Source organism: Amia ocellicauda, chromosome 6 (assembly GCF_036373705.1).
Source record: "Amia ocellicauda isolate fAmiCal2 chromosome 6, fAmiCal2.hap1, whole genome shotgun sequence".
In the NCBI taxonomy this organism is placed as follows: Eukaryota; Metazoa; Chordata; class Actinopteri; order Amiiformes; family Amiidae; genus Amia; species Amia ocellicauda.
Window position 1 is genome coordinate 37,419,431 of NC_089855.1, and position 25,057 is coordinate 37,444,487.

At 42.6% G+C, this 25,057-nt stretch overlaps 1 long non-coding RNA gene across 1 annotated transcript; it reads right to left on the reverse strand.

Annotated features, from left to right (window-relative positions):
- Positions 1-14,347: 14,347 nt before the first annotated feature.
- On the reverse strand, positions 14,348-15,195 carry LOC136751441 (uncharacterized). The gene is made up of 2 exons (XR_010817009.1): positions 14,978-15,195; positions 14,348-14,759 (listed from the first exon to the last, which is right to left on the reverse strand). It is a non-coding gene; the product is annotated as an uncharacterized LOC136751441 (long non-coding RNA).
- Between the last annotated feature and the right edge of the window lie 9,862 nt (positions 15,196-25,057).

Genomic DNA, 25,057 nt, shown 5'->3' on the forward strand with positions numbered 1-25,057 from the left:
GGCTTTTATGGCTTCTGGCAGGATAACAGAATCTTCAGCTGTTGCTTCATCTAGATGATGAAGGGTAAACTGTTTTATCCTCTCCCTCTCTTTCTGGGACACCAGATCGTCCAAAGGCTCTCCATGTGGACATCGGGATTTCAATCAGCGTCCTGATTCTGGCTTCCAGCCCTGTACTGTAGCTTGAAGTTGTAGGTGGACAGGCTTAGCAACTAGCAATAACTGGTGGCATCCAGCTTTGCAGATGTCAGAATGTAGGTTATGGGGTTGCTATCTGTTACAACTACAAATTATGTCCCATACAGGTAATCACTGAACTTAGATGTACCTGCCCATTTCAGAGTTAGAAATTCTTTGTGATTCAATTCAAATTCAATTGTGAGCTGGGTACTTGGTTTCACTTCTCATCAATCCTCAACTTGCAAATGCAATCACCCGCATTTGTCCTTCTTGCTTCTGGTACAAGGCTGCTCCGAGCCCGGTGCTCCTGGCGTCGGTATGCAAGATGTACGGTTGCTTTGGATTCGCAAATCCTAGGACAGGAGCAGAAGTGAGCCTTTCAATGATCACGTCGAAGGCTTGTTGACACGAGTGATTCCATCTGTCTCCAAACTGCTCTTTGGGGTCAAGGTACTGTTTACTCTTGTCTTGACTGTGACCTTTTCGAAGTGGTGGATACCCTGCTGTGAGATCATTAAGAGGCTTGATGATCTTAGAGTAATCCTGGACAAACCTCCTATAATATCCAGAAAAACCCAGGAAGGATCTTAATTCTTTGAGGTTCCTCGGCCTTGTCAAGGTTTTAAGGGCCTCGGTTTTCACTGGATCTGTCTCCACTCCATTCTCAGATACAATATGACCCAGGTATCGAACAGAGGTCTGGAAAAACTTGCACTTCTCAGGTGACAACTTTAACCCATATTCCTTGAGTTGGTTTAAGACTTGCAACAGCCGTGACTCGTGCTCTTCAAGACTTTCAGAGAAAACTATCAGATTGTCTATGAAGACAAAAACTTCTTTCCTGTTCAAATCGCCCATACATCGTTCCATCAGTCTTTGGAACATACTTGGGGCATTAGTGATCCCTTGGGGCATCCTATTAAACTCCCAGAAGCCCAGGGGATACACAAAGGCAGTCTTACACTTGTCAACTTCTTCCATCTCAATCTGATAATACCCTGATTTTAAGTCAAGGACAGAGAACCACCTCGAACCAGTCAACACAGAAAAAACGTCCTCCAGATTCGGCAAGGCGTACACATCTTTGATGGTTTGCGAGTTGAGTTTTCTGAAATCAATACACAGATTAACAGAATTGTCTTTCTTCCTTACAACCACTATAGGGGAAGCAAAGGGAGATTCTGACTCTCGAATAGCACGGTAGCCATGAGAGCTGGATTTAGGGCATGCTGAAGGCTTCTGGACATAATCACGGTAAAGGGCATCTAATGAATTAGTGCCAACCAGAACTTGCTCATCAAATCTGGAACCACTAAAGCTAGGGTAGGTACCTCTGCTTCTATTCCAAGAAACTCTCTGGGAAACTTTAAGATCAGTTCTATATATCCGAGATAAGGCACTGCTTGTCCATTTGCCCCTTCCACTTCCAGCAAGTTATTCAGTGACTTCAGAGGGCAGTCTGACAAGTAACGCTCATAGAATGACCAGGGAATTGTGGTGACCTGGGATCCTGTGTCTAAAAGGCAGGAAACTTCTTTTCTACCAACAGCAATTTGGGCAGTACACTTTATTCCTACTAACCCTCTGGGTAAGTTGCATGAAGGTGACTTGCTGCAAGCATGTTGGTTGAACGAGTGTCTAGACATCCTTGGGCAATTCTTTCCTTTTCTGATCTCTGTATGCCCCTCTACAGAGACCATTCTCAGTTTAAAGGTTTCATAACTGCAGCGTGGTGCAAATCCCACTGGGCTTGTTGCTCCCTTAGCTTTTGTCGCTTTTCTACAACTTTAGTGGGATCAGGAGCATTGACACAACTGCTGGCAAGATGACCATCTTCCCCACATCTGAAACAATACCCCGGTCGGGGTCTGCCGTCAGGCATTTGACCATTCCTGGACCACTCTGTTACACCTGATGCAGATAGCTTGTGTTTGGGACAGTCTCTGGACTGAAGGAACTTCTCAGGACGGGTCCTGTGCATATCAGGAGTAGAGATTTGGACTTTCAAGTCAGTGATTTCGGTCACTTCCACATCATTCTTCTTTTGTAAAGTAGCTGCAGTTTTCATAGCTGTGACCTGGGCCTGTAACTCAGTGATGGCTTTCTTCAGTGCACTCACATCATCTGGCTTAGCATGAATGACTTTGTCCTTCTGGCCAGAATGCTTTTGCAGGGAATTAACTTGAGCTTGGAGAGCGCAGACTTGCTTTAGGAGAGTTGCTTCTTCGTGGTCAACATCAATTGCATTGCATGGGTGAGCAGATATCTGGTGGGTTGACATTCTGAATTTTGAAGGAGCAGGGCAGTGCTTGTTTAGCCCTAAGTGCTTTCTCATTCGTTCTTCTTTGGAGGCATTTTTGTCTTCTTCTGTGCGAAGAAGCACTACTAATTCGGCGAATGAAGGTGGGTTGGATTTCCTCTTCTCCAGCTGAAGGTCAGTGATGAGGCTGTTGTCCCAACAGCCACGACAAAACAACAGTCTCTTTCACTTTCAGATATGCCACCTCGTCGAATTGTTGTGCTCAAGAGAACTTGCAATCTATGCAAATAAGTTGAAGGATTCTCGCCATGGTTTTGAAGAGTGCTAATAAACTTGGCTAGCAACTCGTCTCCATCTTCAACAGAGCCATATACGGACTCCAGCAGCTCCAGATACACAGCAGGTAGGCTTTTGGGAGAGACATGTTTGACAATATCTGCAGATGGGGGAAGCAGACTGTCAAGAACTTTCCTTGTTCGATGCAAATCGGAAATAGAAGGATCGGTCATAAGAAGGTCGACACTCGCACACCAAGTATCGAAATCTGGCTCATTTCCAGGGTGAGGAATTTTACCAGAAAAGGGCCGAAGACGAATTAAGGCTTGTTGCGATGACGCAGCTTAATTTGCCTTCACAATGTGTTCTACCACCACTAGTTGTACTGTGGGTGTGTCCAGGATGTTTGCTGATATGGATGGAGACACCATAGTAGCAGGTATGGCTCCAATGGCTTGCGACCGCAAGGGTGTAGTAGTAGCTGTGTTCTCCTTAACTGGGCTTTTTAACTCTGTGTTCTCATCACTCAACAGAGGGGAAGTACTGCCCACCGGAATCGGGAGACCATCACCAAGATTGCAGTAACTCACTTCCTGTGACTTCGCTGGTTCTTTTTCATAAACACTAACCTGGTGAATCTTTGCCAATTCCTCTTGAAGCACATCTTGAAATGACTTTCCACTTGCACTGGCAATTGCTTGCAGTTCTTCAAGATACCCCTTGGTAACTTCACGGCTATCAGCCTGAGGGCATATGCTGTCTAAGGGGCGTATATTAAAAGTAACACTCAGGTCAGTAGGGCATACAAACGTCAAGGGTAGTAAGGGCCCTAATTCGTGCATGGCAGTACTATGGGCAAATTCCACTATGGCATTATGGTGGAATTTTGAGGTAGGGTCATCTATCAGTAAGTTACGTTTTACAGAACCGTATCGAAGCAAATAAGCTTCTACATGCTGGTCTGTTTCAGCTAACGTAAGGCCGCTAACGAGGACAGCATTTGAAACATCCACATTCTCTTGTCTCACTATATCCATTTTGTCTATTTTTCTCAGATAAAGTATGACTTTCCCTTTCTCCTCTTACATTTAATTTTTTTCTCGTGGTTTCAAAATGTGTATATCTGTTGTTTTTTTTTGTTTTTCTCCTGGCTGGCTCACCAATTTTGTGTAACCCTTAACGCAGTACACAGAAGGTAATAATGTGTGTGGCTCACACACTTGTAGCTTGTTAGCTATAAACCACAATTTAAAATAAATTTTGGACCAGTGTCAGAAGACTAAGTATGACTCTCTGGAGAAAAAAAACACACACAGCAAGAGCAGGAAGGGAAATAACCCCTATGTCATTAATGGTAAGTATTAACTATGAGAAAGGTATGTATATATTTTTTTTCTCAAAAAAAAAAAAACAGAAACAATATAAACAACAGCACATGTCTCATTCAACTGAAATATCAAATGAGAAATAAAAACAATGTCTCAATTCAAAATCAGTGTTTCAGTTCGCAAAAAAATAATGCAGAGGGGTCACATGAAAGAAGAAAGAAAGAAAAAAAATATTGAATAGTTTCCTTAGTTTCCTTAGTTCATGGAAAATCAGTTTCTCAATCCAGCGAATCCAAAAAAAAATTAAATAAAACAGTTCGGTCCAGTAAGAAAAGGAAAAAAATATTTTGTCCTACCACTCAGTATTTTCACACTCTTGAAATTATGTCACCAGGTATGAATCAGATGGGAATGGCTCGCCAGTCCAAGCAACACGCACACAGCAACAGGCAAGGACAGTTCTTTGACAACAATCTCAACCGTTGGAGCTCAGGATCACAGCAGAAGAAACAATACATGCACAGAAAGAAAAGAGATGAGGGGGAAAAATTTCTCCTTCAACATTAAACACCATTTACACATTCATTTTTTTCTTATACTTCACATCACAGGTCTATTTTAAAATGGCAATTACATCACCGTTTCCATATATACATATACATTACTCAGATGCACATTCTCACATTCAAAACTCAAACATATCTTATAAAGAAATTGTTACTCACCAAGGAGAATATAATCCAACAAGAAAAGGAAAAAAATGAAGTAATTGTTAAACAAACATCGACTTTGCTTCTCTTCACGCAAATCTTTCTCTTTTTTTTTTACTCAAAATATCCACACTCAAATCTTGTGTTCAATACAATTCACTTTCAAAAGTTCCTCAATCAATATATAGATTTTTTTCTTTTATCAGATCTCTGTGCAGCACTCACTAAAGCTTCTCATAACTTCTTTCCTCTCGAACGATTTCTAGGGTCGGGACTAACCTCTAGCTTCATCCAATCAGCGATCTCATCAGGTTACTCTGATTAGTTTCCACTATCATAAAATAAATAATTTTCGTAACAATTTCTCATATTATTAATATTACCCTTTGAGTAATATTGATGACATTTTTTTTTTCTACATATAAAACAATTTTTTTTTTGTTTTTTTTTTTTCAAGAATCTATTTCAACCCTTTAGTGACCTGGGTTACACCTTACCCATACCTTAAGACTGAGATGTGAATTTATTTTGTTGCTAAATAGTAAACAAGACCTGCATCTGGATCATTATAATGAAAAATAAGTGTTCAGAAGTTCAGAAGTCAAATCGGTCACAGGACAAGTGAGAGAGAGCAAGCTATTTTGTTGTGTTTTTACTTTCAGAAAGTCTTAGGATTCCTAATCTTGTTTTCAGATTTGCCTTAATTGAAGTAAATCTTTTTCCTAGTTTGCCTTAATTTTAGTTAATTCAGTCCAGCTGTTGTGTGGTTAGACTAGAGTGAAGGAAAGGTGACCAAGTTTGGGAATCTGGAGGTGGAGAATTGGTGACCAGAAGCTGAATACAAAGGTATTTAAGCAGCTGTAGAGAAACAAAAATACAAAAGAAGTGTTCAGGAGTTGCCCAAGTCAGTCACAGGACAGGTGAGAGAGAGCAAGCTATTTTGCTGTTTTTACTTTCAGAAAGTCTTAGCATTCCTAATCTTGTGTTTAGATTTGCCTTAATTGAAGTAAATTGTATTCCTAGTTTAATAGAGGTATGCAAAACAATATCAAGAGGAAGAAAATTCTGTATAGTGCATACAAAAGGGATAGAGATTAAACTAAATACAAAGAATATGTTGAACTGCAAAGAGATCTTAAGAAAGGGATCAGGAAAGCAAAGAGGCTAATAGAAAGAAACATAGCTAAAACGAATGTTAAGACTGTACAATGCACTAGTTACACCTCATCTGGAATACTTTGTAAAGTTCTGGGCTCCACACTTCAAGAAAGATATCACTGCTCTAGAGGCAGTTCAGAGGAGAGCAACCAGACTTATTCCAGGTCTGAAGGGAATGTCCTACTCAGAGAGACTGAGGGAACTGAACCTTTTCACACTGGAACAGAGGAGACTAGGTGGGGACTTGAGCCAAGTCTTCAAAATCATGAAAGGCATCAACCACATCAAACCAGAGGAGCTTTTCCAGATCAGCAGGGACACACGCACCCGGGGACACAAATGGAAATTGGGCTTCAAGGCATTCAAAATGGAAAACGGGAGACACTTCTTCACACAGAGAGAAGTCACAATGTGGAACAAACTCCCCAGCGATGTGGTAGAAGCTGAAAATTTGAGAACATTTAATGTCAGACTGGATAGGTTCCTTGGATCACTCATTTATTAACGGACACCAAGCGAACACAATGGGTCGAATGGCCTCCTCTTGTTCGTAAACTGTCTTATGTTCTTATACACATAGCCATACTGCATAAATTGAAGTGAAATATAAACATAATAACAAATGGTGATTAAGGAGCTAATTAACACCATCCGCGACACAAACATAAAGACTTCTTTCAAAGACATTTTATAAAAGACCAAACCAGTATATTGAATTTATGTAACGGGTGTGCGTGGTCTGCCGTATATCTGGCTAAATGCACATCCGTTGACGTCTACGTGATCTGCGTTGTGTTCTGTGATTGTGACTGTGCTGACGGAAGGAAGGACCCGGACTACAAACAGCTACTGGTTGCTCCTTTAATGCAAGCCGTATGGCGGTGGTATCTGTACAAATCAGTAAAAAACAGAAAAATGTTCTTTAACATGCAGTCTCTTCCACACACGTAGTTCGTCAGTCTCCTCCTCTCAGTGAGCAAAGCGCGAACTGCGCTAATTTACACTTACATAGGCAATCTAAGTTAACATAGTTCCTACGTTAACACAAGAGTGATTTAGATGACTTTAAAAATAAAATGAAATAAAATACATTTCCAATACATTTGATTACATATGGTTTTCAGAATGTTAAACACAACCAGTAAAATATTTGTGTAAATAATGAACTAACTGAATAAACATACCTGTACAAATCAGTAAAAAACAGAAAAATGTTCTTTAACATGCAGTCTCTTCCACACACGTAGTTCGTCAGTCTCCTATTAGCAAATGAACACACAGGAAACCCCGTAGCACTGAAAAACATGTGTCTCCCGTATAACTTGTAAAAGTGTATTTACAGGGCTTACATTTTGACAACACGGCTGCATGTTTACACTCTTAAGACTAGCATTCACTTTATAACTGCATATGGTTATATTATATTATCTACAAAACGAAATAAACTCTTAATGATAACCAGCGGAAAAATCATTACCTCCTCTCAGTGAGCAAAGCGCGAACTGAGAGAGGCGCAGAGTTGACGTCGTAATACTGAGACCTCTTAAAGCAACAGTACAGGTATTAACACTTCAGTTTGAATATACTCTAAACCGTACAAAACATGTTATGAACTTAATAAAACACATATTATTCAATATTTATCAGGATTTGGTGAAGTTTCAACAACAAAAAAAATAATAATTTCAACCTGGTTACATTCACCCCTCCTGAAATTCACCAACATCCTGATTGAGGAATGTCTTACAGGAGGAAATGTCTACTACTGACACAAACTGGCACAAGTGAAAAGGTAGACCTAGTCCACAGTTAACTTAAAAGTTACCTCAAATACAAGGTTCAGGAAAGAAAGAGGTTGATCAGGTCTCTAAATTCCCCTAGATTAATGTGACGCCTAGTACGCCACACAACACTTGACCTCAGAAAATATTATCCTGTAGACATTTGTACACATAATATCACTCAAATTTTGCACTAAACCAAAAATCTCAGCGCATACGCATTTTAAACATATGTTAAAGCTCAATAGTCACTAAGTAAAATATTTGGACCCTTTTGGAATGGTTTCTGAATCATTGATTCTATCAATCTGTTAACTGACTTCACCAGTCTCCCTGCACGTGTCCTAATGTGACTATTCGATCCACTGTGTGAGTGTGAGTCAGTGCGAACTGAGGTGTCAACATGTGGTGCAGGTGCAGTGGATGGACTGTCAACAATGACCCTAGCAGGACTAGGAACTAGACCGGGTGGGACTAGTTCTTGTGAATCAGACAACTTAGACTCGGGACAGTCTCCAGGCGACAAGACTGCAGGCTCCGTCTCATCCCCAGAGCATGACAAATCCTGTGCAGTGTCTTCCTGAGGCATCACTCCGACCATAATAGCTGTTTCATCACCAGAGTCGCAATCTTCCTGATCAGACTCCTCACTTTCCAATGACACGTCACCAGCATGTTCAGATTCATCTTGACACATCCCAGGGAGTGGCAGGAAGTTGACCTCAAGTAACAGATTCCTATGCACAACTCTTGTGTGTCCATTTGTATCTTGTATTTTGTAGACATGGATGCTGGGATTCGCACCCACAACTGTGTATACCCCATCCTCCCACTTGTCGGCCAACTTTCTCTTCCCACGTTCTGTCTTATTTGCCACCAGAACACGATCACCTACAGACAGGGAAGTACCCTTGACACGTCTGTTGTATTGCTGGGCCTGGTGTTGCTGCTCGGCTGATGAGTGTTTCTGGGCGATCTCCATAGCACTTTGCAGGGAGGAAAGCAGAGACTTGCCATACGAGTCATAGTCAACGACTCCAGGGTCATTCAACCCCTGCTTGAACATGACGTCAACTGGCAGTCTAGGGACACGCCCAAACATGAGGAAAAAGGGCGCGTAGCCTGTAGTCTCATGAACAGTGGCGTTATAAGCGAACGTGAGGGTCTGGATCTGTTGAGGCCACTGGTGCTTTTCTTTGAGGGGAAGAGTACGGAGCATACTGCCCAAAGTGCGGTTGAATCGCTCTGTCCCCCCATTGCCCATTGGGTGGTAGGCTGTTGTATGGGATTTCGCAACACCAGCCAGCCGGAGTAGCTCTGCAATCAAACTGCTCTCGAAATTGGCGCCCTGATCAGTATGTATCCTTTCAGGGAAACCATAAACGCAGAACACATTATCCCAGAGCTTCTTTGCGACCTGCTTTGCTGTTTGATTGGGACATGGGAATGCATGAGCGAGTTTGGTGAAGTGGTCGGTGACAACTAGAACGTCCACAGATCGCTGCTTGCTGTCTTCTGCCGACCAAAAATCCATGCACACCAACTCCATTGGAGCAGAGCTCTTGATGCTTTCCAGGGGTGCACGAGCAGCAGGTTCCGGTGTTTTTCCAACCACACATCTTTGGCAACATCTGACATACGCCCGTACATCTTTCTCCATATCAGGCCAATAAAAGCGCTGCCTCGCAAGTGAAAGAGTACGATCTTGACCCTGATGACCTGCCAAATCGTGGATGCCTGACAACGCTTTATCCTTTAGACCCTGAGGCAACACGTACTGGGATCTTTTCTGCTTGGAAACAGGGTCCCTTGTCACCCTATACAAAACACCATCACGGACTTCCAGCTTGTCCCATTGTTTGAACAACCTGAGTACATTTGAGTCAGCACCATGCCTTTCTCGCCTAGATGGTCGCCTCCTGGTGGCAATGAAGGGTAAAACCTGAGAGATGACAATGTCTTGCTGCTGACTCAACTGTAGCTCCTGGGCAGAGAGCACTGGCAAAAGATCCAGACCACTTGATAGCTGCTGAACGTGTTGGGCTAAACAGAGTGCTCTGAACTCTGCCGCATCCACCCAGTCACAGTGTGCCTGACAAAGAGCTCTGATCTCGGCCGCATTACACACAGAGTTGTTTATAGATCTGTGGGTCTGGGACTGGCAGCTGACCCTGAAAACATCCTGCACAGAATCCTCCTCCACGGCATTGGCTACCTGAATCAGATTGGAATACGGCTCCTTCAGCAGCCTCCGTCCAATGGATTTTGAAAAAGGGTCACGGCTCAGGGCATCGGCCACCACATTTCTCCTTCCAGGCAGGTGTTTGAGATCAAAGTTGTACGATGCAAGTTTAGACACCCAGCGGATTTCACACGCGTCAAGCTTTGGCTTAGTTAGAAGGTAAGTAAGTGGATTATTATCCGTCCAAACAGTGAAGCTATGCCCCTTCAGCCAGTGGCTAAACTTATCGCATACACTCCACTTCAAAGCCATGAACTCCAGTCTATGGGCAGGATATTTCCGCTGTGATGCACTGAGTGTCTTGCTCGCAAAAGCAATAGGTCTGGCCTTGGATTCCCCTTGGGGCACTTGAGACAGCACCGCACCAAGCCCGTCCAATGACGCGTCAACTGACAAGATAAATGGTTCATCGAAGTCTGGGTGGGCAAGTACGACACATTCCAACAGCATGGTTTTCAACTGGTCAAAGGCGACCTCACATTCCACAGACCAATCTGCAGGAGTAAGCCTGCGATAAACACCGAGAGACTTCCTGTCCTTCGCCAACTTTCCTCGTCTCTTTTGCCCTGCCGTTAGTGCAAACAAAGGTTTTGCAATGGAGGAACAGTTTGGGATGAAGTGCTGATAATAAAACACCATGCCAAGGAATGATTTAATCCTCCGAACAGAGGGCGTGCACTCATCATTCTCCATCAGATCTTGAACTTTCATTTTAGAAATTACCTCCACCTTGGTGGGGTCAACGGACACACCCCCACCGTTGATGACATGACCAAGGAAGCCGACTTGTTTTTGCAACAGATGGCACTTCTTAGGGGCCAGTTTTAAGTTGTTCTCCCGTAACCTCTGAAACACTGTGTGGAGCCTGGACAGAGCCTCTTCCTCTGATGGTGCGAAGACTAAAAGATCATCAAGATAACACAGGAGTTTCGTGAAGTTCATGTCCCCAAAGATCCCAGTCATCATCCTCATGAAGGATGCCGGACTGTTACACAGCCCCTGTGGCATGCGGTTGTATTCATGCAGTCCAAGGGGAGTCGTGAAAGCTGTGTATTTCTTGTCGTCTTCGTGCATCGGAATGTTGAAAAAGCCAGAGGTGAGGTCCATTGTACTGAAGAGGCAGTTGCCACCAAGGGCAGCCAAGCAGTCAGACTGGTGTGGCAATGGATGGGCGTCCTTTAAAGACCTGGCATTCAACCACCTGAAGTCGGTGCAAATACGCAACCCACCGTCCTTCTTCCACACCATCACCAGTGGCGAAGCATATTCACTTGACGACTTCCTGATAATCCCTCTCTCCTCCATATCAGTGAGAACCTGCCTCAATTTCTGGTAATGGGCTGGGGGAACTCTCCTGTATGGTAAGCGAAAAGGCCGATCATCAGTGAGATGAATGCGGTGCGTATACCCCTGGACTTCACCACAGTCCAGTGGGTGCTTGGAGAAGATGTCCTGGTATTCGGTTAGCAGCTGCGTTAGCTGAGACCTACAGGCTTCACTAACCTGACATGAGCTTATGTCAATGTCGCCAAGGCCTAACTCAACCAAACTCTTTGTCAGCGGAGTATCAGGACAGGCACTGGAAGAGATGTTAGTTCCTGGATTCTCTGCATCTGGTTGTTTATCTCTATTAGGCCGTTGCTTAAATGCCTGTGATTGTTGTTGCTCTGTGTCCTTTGGTTTCTCTGCAACCTGTAGACCCTGGAAAGCATCTAGGTCTTCGATTGCCAAGCATGGAGATACATCCGCCAATTTGCAATTCCTCTTTAGGGTGATCGCTTTCTCAGAAGGGTTCACAACTGTCATTGGCACCCACCCATCACCCCAGAGAGGTGTGACAAGACGACCTACGAGCACACCTCGTGGCACGGCCTTTGAACTGGTCGGTTCTACAACAACTGTGCTGCCAGGTGACATAGGTACATTAGCAGGGAGTCTGCCCCAAACCAAGTGTTCATGTCTGGGTAGGAGTGTCACCGCCTGGGTGAGCTTGACAGTGCCTATTTTTTCCGGGGCTGCAATCCCTCTCCAGCGTTCGACATTGGTGAACATCGACAAGAAGCGATCAACCTCAGGTTCAGACTGATGGTCATGTCTGGATGCAATATCCCAGTAACCGTCGTCACTTTTCAGGACCCGTATCAGATGTTTAATGACATTGGAACCCAAGATGAGATCGTCATGCTGACCGGGCACAACCAAGGTGGGTACAACAATGCGAACACCGTAAATCTGCATCTCCAAGTCATAAAAGCCCTCAGGTCGAGCCTGCAAGCCACCACAGCCAATCAGGACAATGTTCTCTTCAGGGTGCTGTTTCTCAGGTAAGACACCGGCAGAGCTGAGTCTCTCAACTGCGTGTTCACTGATGCTACATGCCATCGAGCCAGAGTCTAACATGCCTGTAAGTTGCACATTGTGATTGACAAGGACAGGTGTGTAGAACAGCTCGCCAAAGGCTTGGATCTTCTGAGCAGCTTGGATGACTACGCGAGACCCCTTAGGTGCAGCAGCGCAACTATCCGCATATAGGTTTGCCAGGTCGCAGGTGTCAAAGAGGGATTCATCTACGTTACCCACACCGCCCCTCCCCGGGTGTGGGTCTCCTAGTTTAACTGCTGATTTTGCCCACCAGCACCGTCGCCAGGCTGAAAGCGGTTGCGTTGGTTGGTCCGCTGACAGTCCCTTTTCCAGTGACCAGGGGATAAACACTTCAGACATCTGTTTTCCCGTCTGCAGTGAGACAGTGTTGAATGATCAGGAGTCCCACAGACCCTACATGCCCTCTGGGAGAAATGTGGCACAGCCGCTTGAGTGACGAATTTAGCTGGCACTTGTGTCTGTTGTGTGACTAGTCGGTCTAACAAGCTTACCAAGCTCTTCATGCAATCATTGTCGACACCAGCAATATTCGGGGAAGTTACAGGAACAGCGATGTGCGGAACATGTGAGTCAGTCACAGGCACCTGACACTGGGAGTGAACTTTGTGCACTGCTGTGCTTGACTCAGGTGGCTTAACAGCTGCAGCTCGAGCCTTCTCACCCTGCATGTGCTCATCAAGCCTCTCTTGGATTTCACAGGCCGACCATTTCTCTGCAGACTTGAACTTGAAAACACCTGCGAGAGACTCATCAGGACAGTGTTTAATAAACATCATGCTGACTTCATGGCCTGGGTCATCGATGCTACGGCCCTGTCTCTTTAGGCACTCAACTGCTACATCCACTGTCTTATTCAGCCTGATCCAATACTCCATAGCGTCTTCACCTGGCATGGGCAGTGTATTATAGAAATCCGCTAGAGGCATGCTTGAGTACGTTAGTTCGCTAAAGTATTGTTTCAGAATGTCAAAGATTATGTGAGGATTGGCAGTATGGTCAATAGATTTGTCATTCCGCAGCTTTATCCTTACCACATCCCCTGCTTTGCCCATAAGCCTTGCCAGGATTTCTTGCGAATGCTCAGAGACTGGGACTGCTCGCTTCGTTAAGTACAAAGACATTAGATTTTCCCATTCGTAAACTGTAAACTTGTCTGAGCCATCACCTCTGAATATAGGTGGCTCCCTTGCATCTGACCGCATGATGACACTAACATTAGGTAGCGTCGTCTCTGTAGGCTGTATAGGGGTGGGTGTTGTGGTGCTATGTGAGGCCCTGTCAGATTGTAGCTGAGCTGTAATTGACTTGCCTAGCTGTTCAGCTAACTGTGTAATTAGTGAACCTAAGTCTGGGCTCTGCTCACCCTGCCTTGACCTGACATGATCTACATAGCGGGTAGAGGCAAATCGTGGAGAGCCTAACTCTGCAACACTAGGCCCTGGTGTTCTGGTCTCTAGAGGTCGATGGAGAAACCCCCTACCCACACCAAACTGGCACTCAAAGGAAGCACGTTCGGCATCATCACCTTCACTCTCAACTGAATATGTTTTACCTTCTGCCATGTTTCAGTCACTCTGCACACAAATGAAACTGAGAAAAACAAAATCAAATAGAATCAGCAACAATGTGGCAAAAATCAAAGAGCATCAAATAACAAAGTTGAACAATCATATCATTCAGTCTCATAGATGTTGTTATATTGGCCAATATTTATTTCTCCTTTTTATGTCCGGTCTTCGCTGAAATAGCCCAATTCGTGGGTTTAACTATAAAAAAAAAAGGTCCAGTGAAATACTTGGCACAGTCCAGAGAAATACCTGAGTACCCAAAGTGATAACAGCCTCCCTCGGTGAACGAGCTGACGTCGATCTTTAGACCAATCCTTGAAAGGTCACGGCACCATTGTAACGGGTGTGCGTGGTCTGCCGTATATCTGGCTAAATGCACATCCGTTGACGTCTACGTGATCTGCGTTGTGTTCTGTGATTGTGACTGTGCTGACGGAAGGAAGGACCCGGACTACAAACAGCTACTGGTTGCTCCTTTAATGCAAGCCGTATGGCGGTGGTATCTGTACAAATCAGTAAAAAACAGAAAAATGTTCTTTAACATGCAGTCTCTTCCACACACGTAGTTCGTCAGTCTCCTCCTCTCAGTGAGCAAAGCGCGAACTGCGCTAATTTACACTTACATAGGCAATCTAAGTTAACATAGTTCCTACGTTAACACAAGAGTGATTTAGATGACTTTAAAAATAAAATGAAATAAAATACATTTCCAATACATTTGATTACATATGGTTTTCAGAATGTTAAACACAACCAGTAAAATATTTGTGTAAATAATGAACTAACTGAATAAACATACCTGTACAAATCAGTAAAAAACAGAAAAATGTTCTTTAACATGCAGTCTCTTCCACACACGTAGTTCGTCAGTCTCCTATTAGCAAATAAACACACAGGAAACCCCGTAGCACTGAAAAACATGTGTCTCCCGTATAACTTGTAAAAGTGTATTTACAGGGCTTACATTTTGACAACACGGCTGCATGTTTACACTCTTAAGACTAGCATTCACTTTATAACTGCATATGGTTATATTATATTATCTACAAAACGAAATAAACTCTTAATGATAACCAGCGGAAAAATCATTACCTCCTCTCAGTGAGCAAAGCGCGAACTGAGAGAGGCGCAGAGTTGACGTCGTAATACTGAGACCTCTTAAAGCAACAGTACAGGTATTAACACTTCAGTTTGAATATACTCTAAACCGTACAAAACATGTTATGAACTTAATAAAACACATATTATTCAATATTTATCAGGATTTGGTGAAGTTTCAACAACAAAAAAAATAATAATTTCAACCTGGTTACATTTACACGGCACATTTATGAGACCATGCTTTTTCAGCTGCAAATCTTAACAAGGAAACAGTTACAAAGTGTAAAAACAGGTTTATTTTTTCATTGCCATTACATTAAAGCTATCTATTGTTGTGAAAAAAAAGGAAAAAAAGGGAGACTTTCCAATAACTTTGGGAGTTCAGGATTTATCACTTTGCAGTAAATATTTTTTTCCCACAGCAGTAATCTGAAATCCCCAGGTGTAAAAAATAGAGGGAATCTGCAACAAACTTAAATAGCAGTGGTGTCTATGCAAGCATACATTAATTTGTCCTTTCGAAAGGTAAAAATAAAAATTTTACATTTGTATTGTATTGTGTTTAAGCTTCTCCAGGTTTACAAGTTAGGAAATGTGCACATGTTACCAGTAAATACTAATTGCCAATCTCTGAAAATATAGAGGAGCCCAGTGGTTTACATGCCAAGGAAATATTCCTATCAGTTCACATTGTGTATACAAGATATCAAGGCAGTTAAGGAGCCCTATGGATTTCATGGCTCATGTGTGGAAATATTCATTGAAATTGCCCCACTTGAATGATTCTGAAAACATGATCGACTACCTTGCTTCAGAGTGCCACCACACCCCCCCCCCAGACACACACACACACTTTTTAGACTGCCATCATGCTTTTAATCACTGTGCAAAAGAGCTAATTTGTCAATTTATAATTAAGAATGCAAAACCGGCAGCAATGAAACAATATAATAATTTCCGCCTGGATGCACTCGCACCACCTCAAGCTCAACCTCTCCAAATCGGATCTCCTGTTTTTCCCCACTCTTCCTCACCTTCTGCTGACCTCCCCATGTCGATCCCCTTGGAATCCACCAGACTCTCTCCTTCTTCTTCCGCTAAGAACCTAGGAGTCACCCTCGATCCTGCGCTCTCCTACACCCAGCACTACACCACGCTGACACGCACCTGTAGATTCTTCCTGAGCAACATACGCCGGATCCGTCCCTTCCTCACTGACTACTTGACTCAGCTGCTCATCCAGTCACTGGTCCTCTCCCGCCTGGACTACTGCAACTCCCTCCTGGCCGGCCTGCCTGCATCTACTACCCGCCCACTCCAGCTCATCCAGAACTCTGCGGCTCATCTGATATTCTCTCTGCCACGGTTCGCACAAGCTACTCCACTGCTCCACTCCCTCCACTTAGGTGGCCTGGGCTTTGGCCTGGGAGCCACGGTCGGGGGGCCTCCCCGCCGGCGAGCTGCCGCAGACAGCCTGCGTTGCTGCACCTGAGGTGCCGCTGGGTACACTCGGGCCAGCTGCAGGGACTGCTACCTCTCCTGAAGGGTGCATGAGAGCATCTCCTCCACAGAGGGGCCAAAAGTAAAGCACGGTTAGATAGGGGCATCCATGAGGCGAGTCCTGTCCGCCTCAGCGACCCGCCATGCCTGGGACAGCCAAAGCTGTCAGAAATCTGCACTACACGAATGTGACCTTTACTCTCTGCACATCACTATTGGAAACAACCAAACTGTTACAGGTGAGCAAATAAGGTCTCAAAACAAGTGTGTCTAATTTTATATGAATGTGTAATATTAGCGACATTAACAGTTTAGAATGTCAAAGGCCTTCAATTTGGATGAATTTATTAATATCTTTTCTAGAAACCATATCAATCATGGAAATCGTTTTGTTTTACAAAATTTAACCCCTTAAGCTGACAAACCCATGATTATTATGACAGAATCCCATGATTATTAACAATGTGAAGCATTCTCTGATGTGAAAAATGTGGTTTAAACATCCCCGGCATTTACAAACCCCCCCTCATTCTGAAATGGGGGGGCGGGGGGGAGATTTGGTCTGAGTAGGAATACAAAATCTCAGAAAATATTGACAATTATGACATATTCTGGAAACAGACAGTCTACTGATCAAAACAAGACCATCCACGTTTTGGTAGAAGCAACACACACGCGTAGAGAGCTCAACATGTCAAGATGGAAAACTCCGTTTACAGTGTACTAATACACAACGATTTTACATAATTGGATCTGAACTTCTCTGTGTTTGATAGAATATCAAATAATATATACTGGAATAATCATTAAGTTATTCTGAACAAAACAAGCCTATTTGCAAAGAAATCCGATCGAAACCCCCTAACACGGAAACTGTAAATTGGATGTGTTTAGAATTAAACACGCTGGTAGCCAAGAGAATAAGCTTTCATGTACATTATTTTTCAGTTTTTGGTAAGCTAAACTTTTTGTTTAACCTCTGGCAGTTTACCGCTTACCTTTGTAGCATTTCAGGTTATTCACTGGACTGCTTAAATTTAAATAAAAACTGGAAAAATGGGGGTGTTCTAAAACTTTTGGTAGTGTATGTAGTTTTTTTGTAAAACTGGTGTACAACATAAATTGCTATCAATCATTTTACTTTTGGTACTTTATTATTATTTATGTGTTGTGGTGCCTTTTTCAGATAGCCGGCAGGGTATGCTTGTTAGCGAAGAGTAGAGACCCTGCTGATTTTGCCCTCCCTGTTAGCCAATTGTGCGCCACCACTAAGAACTCCCAGTCAGCAAACCTATCAATTACTGGTTACCTACAACTTTCTGGAGTGACACTGACTGCTTTTATAGCAATAGTTTTACAATGTATCTGCATCACCACAGTAAAATGCACCGTACCTCATCAGCCTGCCTGCCAGCACCCCCTACACCAACCCGCCCCCCCCACCAAATCCCCTTTTTTGTTTTAGAACCCTGCATCCCCACAAGACTGTCCACGGCACTGACTGATAGTATTGTCAGGGAAGTCATGGTTGATACTTTCACGAAAGTTGGTAACAACTTTTGCAATGAAAGTAGAGATATTTCAACTATATTTGACAAACTGGTTCAGCTATATCAGGACTGATAAAAATAAACTTACTCAAAGCCAGATAGATAGATAGTATTATGTCAATGTTATAAAAAACACTTATAAGGAAACACAAGGGTTACTTCATTACAGGCATGTACAAATGCTGGTGCTTTGGTTACTGATACATTCTTTAAAAAAATAACAATTGCTAATGACAACATATTCAGTCTTTAACTGGTATGTTCTTAATTCTTAAAGGTGGAAAATTAAATACTGTGAAGCTGTGGTTTCATTATCTAGCTTTATTTCCTCCCTATTGAAGTGGATTAAAATAGCACATGAATAATCCTACTAGGCAAGTCCTAGCGTTCCTGAAAGGTTTATACTGATCAACATATTACAGATTGCTATATGGGGAAAAAACTAAGAAAGTGTAAATGAAACCTATTTTAATGAATGTGGGAGGCAGGGGCCTTTTCAGAGACATCTATTACAGACAAATCAATTATTTAATTCCACATGAAGTCCTGCAGACTTAGAACACAGCCTTAGAACACCTTTCTCCCCCTATACACTAATTTCACATTAACACAGCACTTGCAGAGGCTTCTATTCTTAAGGAATGATTCCAGTTTGATCAAACAGGGAATTAGATAATATCACCAAAAATACTTTATGCTTATTTTCTTGTATTTTTGTTGTTGTTTTTTTGTAGGAATGTGCATATTTTTAATGATGCTAGGGTCCAAGTCATATCTAAAGATATCCAAACTTTCATGATTTTGGTATTATTCTATACCATATTATGTTATTATCATCATACCATAATGAAAGGACAGCTGCATTTCATTCAGATTTGGAGGTGAAGCTTGCAAACCAGGAAGACTTTGTGGGTCACTAGATTTTTTTTATTGCTGATTTATTGGTACAATAAAATGCCTTATTTCTGTGTAGATAATAGTCTCTGGGTAGATTAGAATGGGGATCTACATGCCAACTTGCAGCTACACCTATTCTGGCTCAATTCTCACAAAATATATAGACATGTTATGTGATCCTGTTGTGACAGACATTGCCTTTCATAACAAACAGGAAAATCAAGTTGAATGTATTGTAGCGCTCACTGCGCTGGCATAGTTAAAGCAGAGGCAAACACTGGATATTGAACAGCAAATGCTCTTTATTGAGCTGCAAAAGCAGCACTTCTGCTCATGTACTTACTATTTATTGGGTAAAGTATTTTACATTACAATAAAATAAACATTCAAAATTTTAATACTTGTGATTATTATTTTTTTTAAACAATTCTAAAATCACTTAAAACTTTTAAAATCTTAATGTGATTAAAATTAAACCAAAAATACCAAAACTCAAATAAACATGTGCAATGAATCAATCAACCAATGAACTTGTGATATAAAGGCAATACTGCCAAATGAAACACCATTAAACAATAAGGTCAAATGCATTGAAATTAACTGAAAATGCACCAGATAAAACAAAAAACAAATAAAACAATAAAATAAAGACAAAACCAAAACAATCTGATGCATTTAAAATTAAAATCCAAACAGTCAATGCATTTGACAAAATAACAGAACAAAAGCAACCAAAAAACAAAACAAGTCCATTTAAAATCAAATCATCCTTTAAAATCAATTAAAAATCATTTTTAAATTCATTTTTTAAAAACAATCAATCATTAATAAAAAGTTAAAAGATCTCGGACTCAGGGTCCAGCAGGGGGAGATGGCCGTCCCCAGAGGTGGGTCCCATCACAGGATCCTGAGCTCCCACAGATCTTGTAGGTGCCAGTTCTTGAAGGCTTCCTCCTTGCCCCTCTGATGGACATCCAGATTGACGTAGTCCCTAACTAGGACCATGCCCCTCCGCGCGATGACGACTTGGTCCAGCTCCTGCTTGTTGAACAAACAGATGTTCCATCCCTCCCACAGGGCCTGTTTCACTGCGCAGACGACATGCCGCCAGCACCTCTTGGCAGGAGATCAATCCCTTAGCTGGTCCGTAGAGGATCTGCTGGGCAGTCGCCCACACAGGAACGGCAAACCTGCGGAGGAACGGAGAAAACAGGAGGCAGACCCTGTAGGCGGAGGGGCAATCCCTAAAGATATGAGCCTCTGTCTCCCTTCCCAGGCAACCCTTATAGGGGCAGGTGTCAAAAAGGGCCAGGCCCCTTCTGTGCATGAACACTCGAGTGGGGAGACACCGACTCACAGCCATCCAGGAGACATCTTTCTGCGTGTTTGTGAGGCAAACGTGCGTAGCGTTAGCCCAGATAAACCGCAGGTTTCAGGAGGGAAATCTTCTATCCGGCTGGTCTCCTGGGTAGATCTCATCTGACTACAGATGGTCTTGTAATCCCAGGAGGCCAGCACAACTTTATGGAGGCCTACTTCGAGTGCAAAGGCTCGGAGCGCCCTGTAGAACGGCGGGGGATCCCACGAGTGCGGCCTGGTGTTATCCATGGTGCAGAGGCCGAATGGTCTCAGGCTGCTGGCAAAATAAAAGCGGTTCATGAAACTCACTTTCTTGCCAGCAGCCTGGATGTTCTTGACCACATATGACAGCCCCCCATCCGGGACCCCCCTGCCTCCATCCAAGGTACCCTTCACCATCTGCACTCTTTTCAACCTCTCCATTTTGCTCCCTCAGACAAACCGAAATATAATTCTGGTCACTAGTTTTGCGACGACCTTGTCTGGGGGGAAGATCATGCCAACGTAGAGAAGTATCGGGAAGAGGAAGGCCTTTACGACCAGCACCTTACCAGCCATCGTCAAGGTCCTTGTGCTCCAGCCGTGGATCTTCCTTTGAACCTTGGATAAGGCTTCCTCCCAGCTCCGGTTGCCCGTGTTGGTCCCGTCGATCGTGATCCCCAGAACCTTGATGGATGGCTTCACAGGGAACACGGTCGGCGGGCCCCGGCCGACAGGCCATGCCTTGGAGAGGTAGACCTCGCTCTTGGCCTTATTGACAGCGGCCCCCGTCGCCCTGCAGAAGCCGTCCAGCAGTTCTTCAACCCTGGCCACGGACGGCGCGTCCGTGCATACCATGGCCACGTCGTCCATATAGGCCAGGGCTTTCAGTTTGCTCTCCGCCGAAACCCAGGAGATGGAAACCTGTCACCCGGACATCCCGGCTGATCGCCTGCATGAACGGCTCCAAACAGCAGGGCTGACAGGGGACAACCATGTCGAACCCCCGACCTGACCGGAAATGGTTCGGTCAGGTGGCGGTTCATGAGGACCCTGCTGCTTAGGCCGCTGTAGATGATCTTAACTCATTTCCTCAGGCCAAGAGCGAGACCCATCCTCTCCATAACAAGCTGCAGGTATTCGTGGCCCACTCTATCGAAGGCTTTCTCCTGGTCCAGGCTGATTAGGGCCAGGGGAACCTTCTCTTGTTCGAGTAGGCCACGACATCCCTGAGCAGCATGGCGTTGTCAGCCGCCGATCTCCCCCAGGCACCACAGACCTGGTCAGGACCCACGACTTGAGGGAGTGGCCGCTGCAGCCGGAGCATCAGTGCTTTGGCCAGTATCTTGTAGTCGGTGCACAGGAGGCTGACTGGCCGCCAGTTCTTCAGATCTCGCGGACATGTGATTCTGTTCCACTCTATCATGTTTGTAACTTTAAATCCTAGAAGTATGACTTTCACTACACCAAAGAGCTCTGCTTTAGGGTATTTACAGTAATCATGATTGTGATGAAAGTTATACTTTTATGTTGATAGAATGTAACAGAATCACAGATACAGTTAGGTCCATAAATATTTGGACAGTGACACAATTGTCATCATTTTGGAGCTGTGCACCACCACAACGGATTTGAAAGTAATCAATTAAGATGTGCTTGAAGTATAGACTTCCGTCTTTAATTTGACCCAATAGACATCACCAGATGTTGGGTTTCTTCCCTGGTGATGCTCTGCCAGGCCTGTACTGCAGCTATCCTGCTTGTTCTTGGGGTGTTTTGCCTTCAGTTATGCCTTCAGCAAGTGACATGCATGCTCAATTGGATTCAGATCAGATGATTGACTTGGCCATTGCAGAACATTCCACTTCTTCACCTTAAAAAAAGTCTTGGGTTGATTTTGCAGTATGCTTCGGGTCATTGTCCATCTGCACTGTGAAGCGCTGTCCAATTACTTTTGAGACCCTAAAATTGTGGAGCAATTGTAGTGGAGCCCACTATTCTTGACATTGTGGTCTAAAGAATAGGCTTCAGTTGTGCTTTACCTTTTATCATAGGCACTTGCCTTAGTTTTTGGGCACCTACCTCTTAACATATTTTAAGGCAATGTGGTTTCTGGATTACACCAAGATAAGCCAAATTCACTTGCACTGGGGCCTGAATGAGCAGTTTATATGATTTAACTCGTGTACAAAATGGCTAACAGCCAGCCATTTGAAAGACCCTTAGATGTGTTTAATTAATTTAGTTTTCCTTGCTTCAGATAAAGGAAATCTCCAGACAATGATGCTCACATAGTATGGCATATTTTGTTGAAAAAAACATGTTTTCCTATTTATGGATATATTTAGGATAGATGGGGAAAGTAAATGGTTTAATGACAGTTTATGTTTTAAATAGATAGATAAACCTCACACATAAACCCTACATCATCATTTTAGGAAATTGGGAAAAAATAAAAAGATTTTTCATGTATGATAATGGATTTTTTAAATCTATACAATTTAGAACCCCATTAACATTTGAAATAAAATTCCAGTATTTAGTATAAGCTATGAAGATATCACTCATTCACAGATCTGTTAACTTCATAGTGGGTTGTTTGTTGCTTTGTACTTACTGTACAATCCGTGGCATGCTTTGCAAAATGAATGCATTCTGCCAAGATGGAGATGGAAAGCACACATGGAATCAAGAATACTACTTGATGAATCTGAACATTGTGAAATTATTGGGTTTACAAACAGGGATTAGTAAAAATTGTGGCAAGCCCAATTGTTTGCCTTAGGTAAAGGAGTGAAAGGGGAGTGCTTGCTTAGTTATCAAGCTGAATAGCAATGTAGCTGCTCTGCTATTCCTGGGAGAAATATGTAATATATCCCATTATTCATCTATGGCTCAAGACTAGGATAAACACAGATATACAAACAATTAGTGTTTGAAAAGACAGGGGCCGAACACAGAAAGTAATACCAGAGACCACTGCTATTGCAGGTACTTAAGTCCTTGTTGAATATGTAGATTGCTTTGTTCCAAAGGCATGCATTGTCTTTCATAGCTAGAACCTAATTTTCACAAAATTCTATCTAAAATCATTGATACATGAACACTGCATCTTAGGAATTTACACTGTGAGCATTGCAAATTCAATGTCTGCATTTTGATTTTCATTTCACATTGCATTATTATTTGCAAAAGTCACCCGACTAGAAAATTGGGACATAGAGAGCAAGTGGTTGCAATAGCAATTATGACTAAAAAAAATCTCTCAAGGTTTGACTTTCTGCATATGAGTAGGACAGCAGGACTTGTATAAAACAAACATATTAAAATGCAATGAGAAAAACTGTGCTGATGTGAACAATAGAAATAAAAAGATATTGAACAAAAATATATGCAACGAGTTACATTTCATATAAGAAATCAGTCAATTGAAATAAATTAGTTAGGCCCTAGTCTATGGATGTGCAGCTGTTGGTCACAGATACCTTATAATAAAAAAATAAAAAGGTAGGGGTGTGGATCAGAAAAACTGAAAAACTGGTGCGTGACCACCAGTTACCTCATGCAGTGCAACATCTCCTTCGGATAGAGTTGATGTTGATTGTGGCCTGTGGAATGTTGTCCCACTCCTCTTCAAAGGCTGTGCAAAATTGCTGGATATTGGTGGGGACTGGAACACACGGTCATGCACTTCGATCCAGAGCATCCCAAACATGCTACATGGGTGACCTAGGTATTGCCAAATTCTTAAAAACAATGTTAGTGGCAACTTATGGTAGAGAAATAAACATTCAATTTTCTGGCAACAGCTCTGGTGGACATTTCTACAGTCAGCATGTAAATTGCATGCTCCATCAGAATTTGAGACATCTGCACATTTTACAGTGGCATTTAATTGTCCCCAGCACAAGGTGCACCAAGGTGATCATGTGGCTTAATGCCATACCTGTCAGGTAGATGGATTATCTTGGCAAAGGAGCAATGCTCACTAACAGTGATCATATTTGTGCAGAACATTTAAGAGGGAAAAAATGTCTGTGATCCTTAATTTCAGCTCATGAAACATAGGAAGAACATTTTACATGTTATGTTTATATTTTTGTTCAGTGTATATATTCATAAAGAACTAATTTAAAAAAATGCAGCCGGTACTAAATCTCAGAAGAAAATTCAGCCTGTCAATATGAATATGGTTAGTGGGAAAAATGTAAATAAAAACAGATATATTATGTCCATAGGAAAAACATTTTATTGAAAAACAATTTCAGTTTGTAACAGATTTGTGGAATGTGTCCTTTTGGCCTGGTCATTATAACTGCAAGGTGGAACTAAAAGCAATCTAGGATTCATGACAGGCTTAATAAAATGAGACGAAAGTATAACTCAAGCATAATACTGTGTTACTTACAAACTGGACAAAAAAACAAACAAAAAATAAAAATAAAAAATAAAAATAAATAAATATTCATGGAACACACTTATGGCACAAATATTCAGCAATCAATATGGCAACTTTTTTCATTTTAACCAATTGTTTATGTTTTTTTAAACAGTGCAAAGGGGAAGGGGATGACACTGCTTTTCAACAAGCTATAGCTAAAATACATTGCAAAAAATTCAAATTTTATACAAAACATCTTAAGAGTTTATAAAAACATTTCAATATTTACACAAGCTGGTTACCAAAAATTATGTTTTGCTGTGTACTTTTTCATATATTTTTTTAATTTTCTACAAAGGTGAATAAGGCTATCGTAACAACCCAGTTTCCATATACAATACAAAC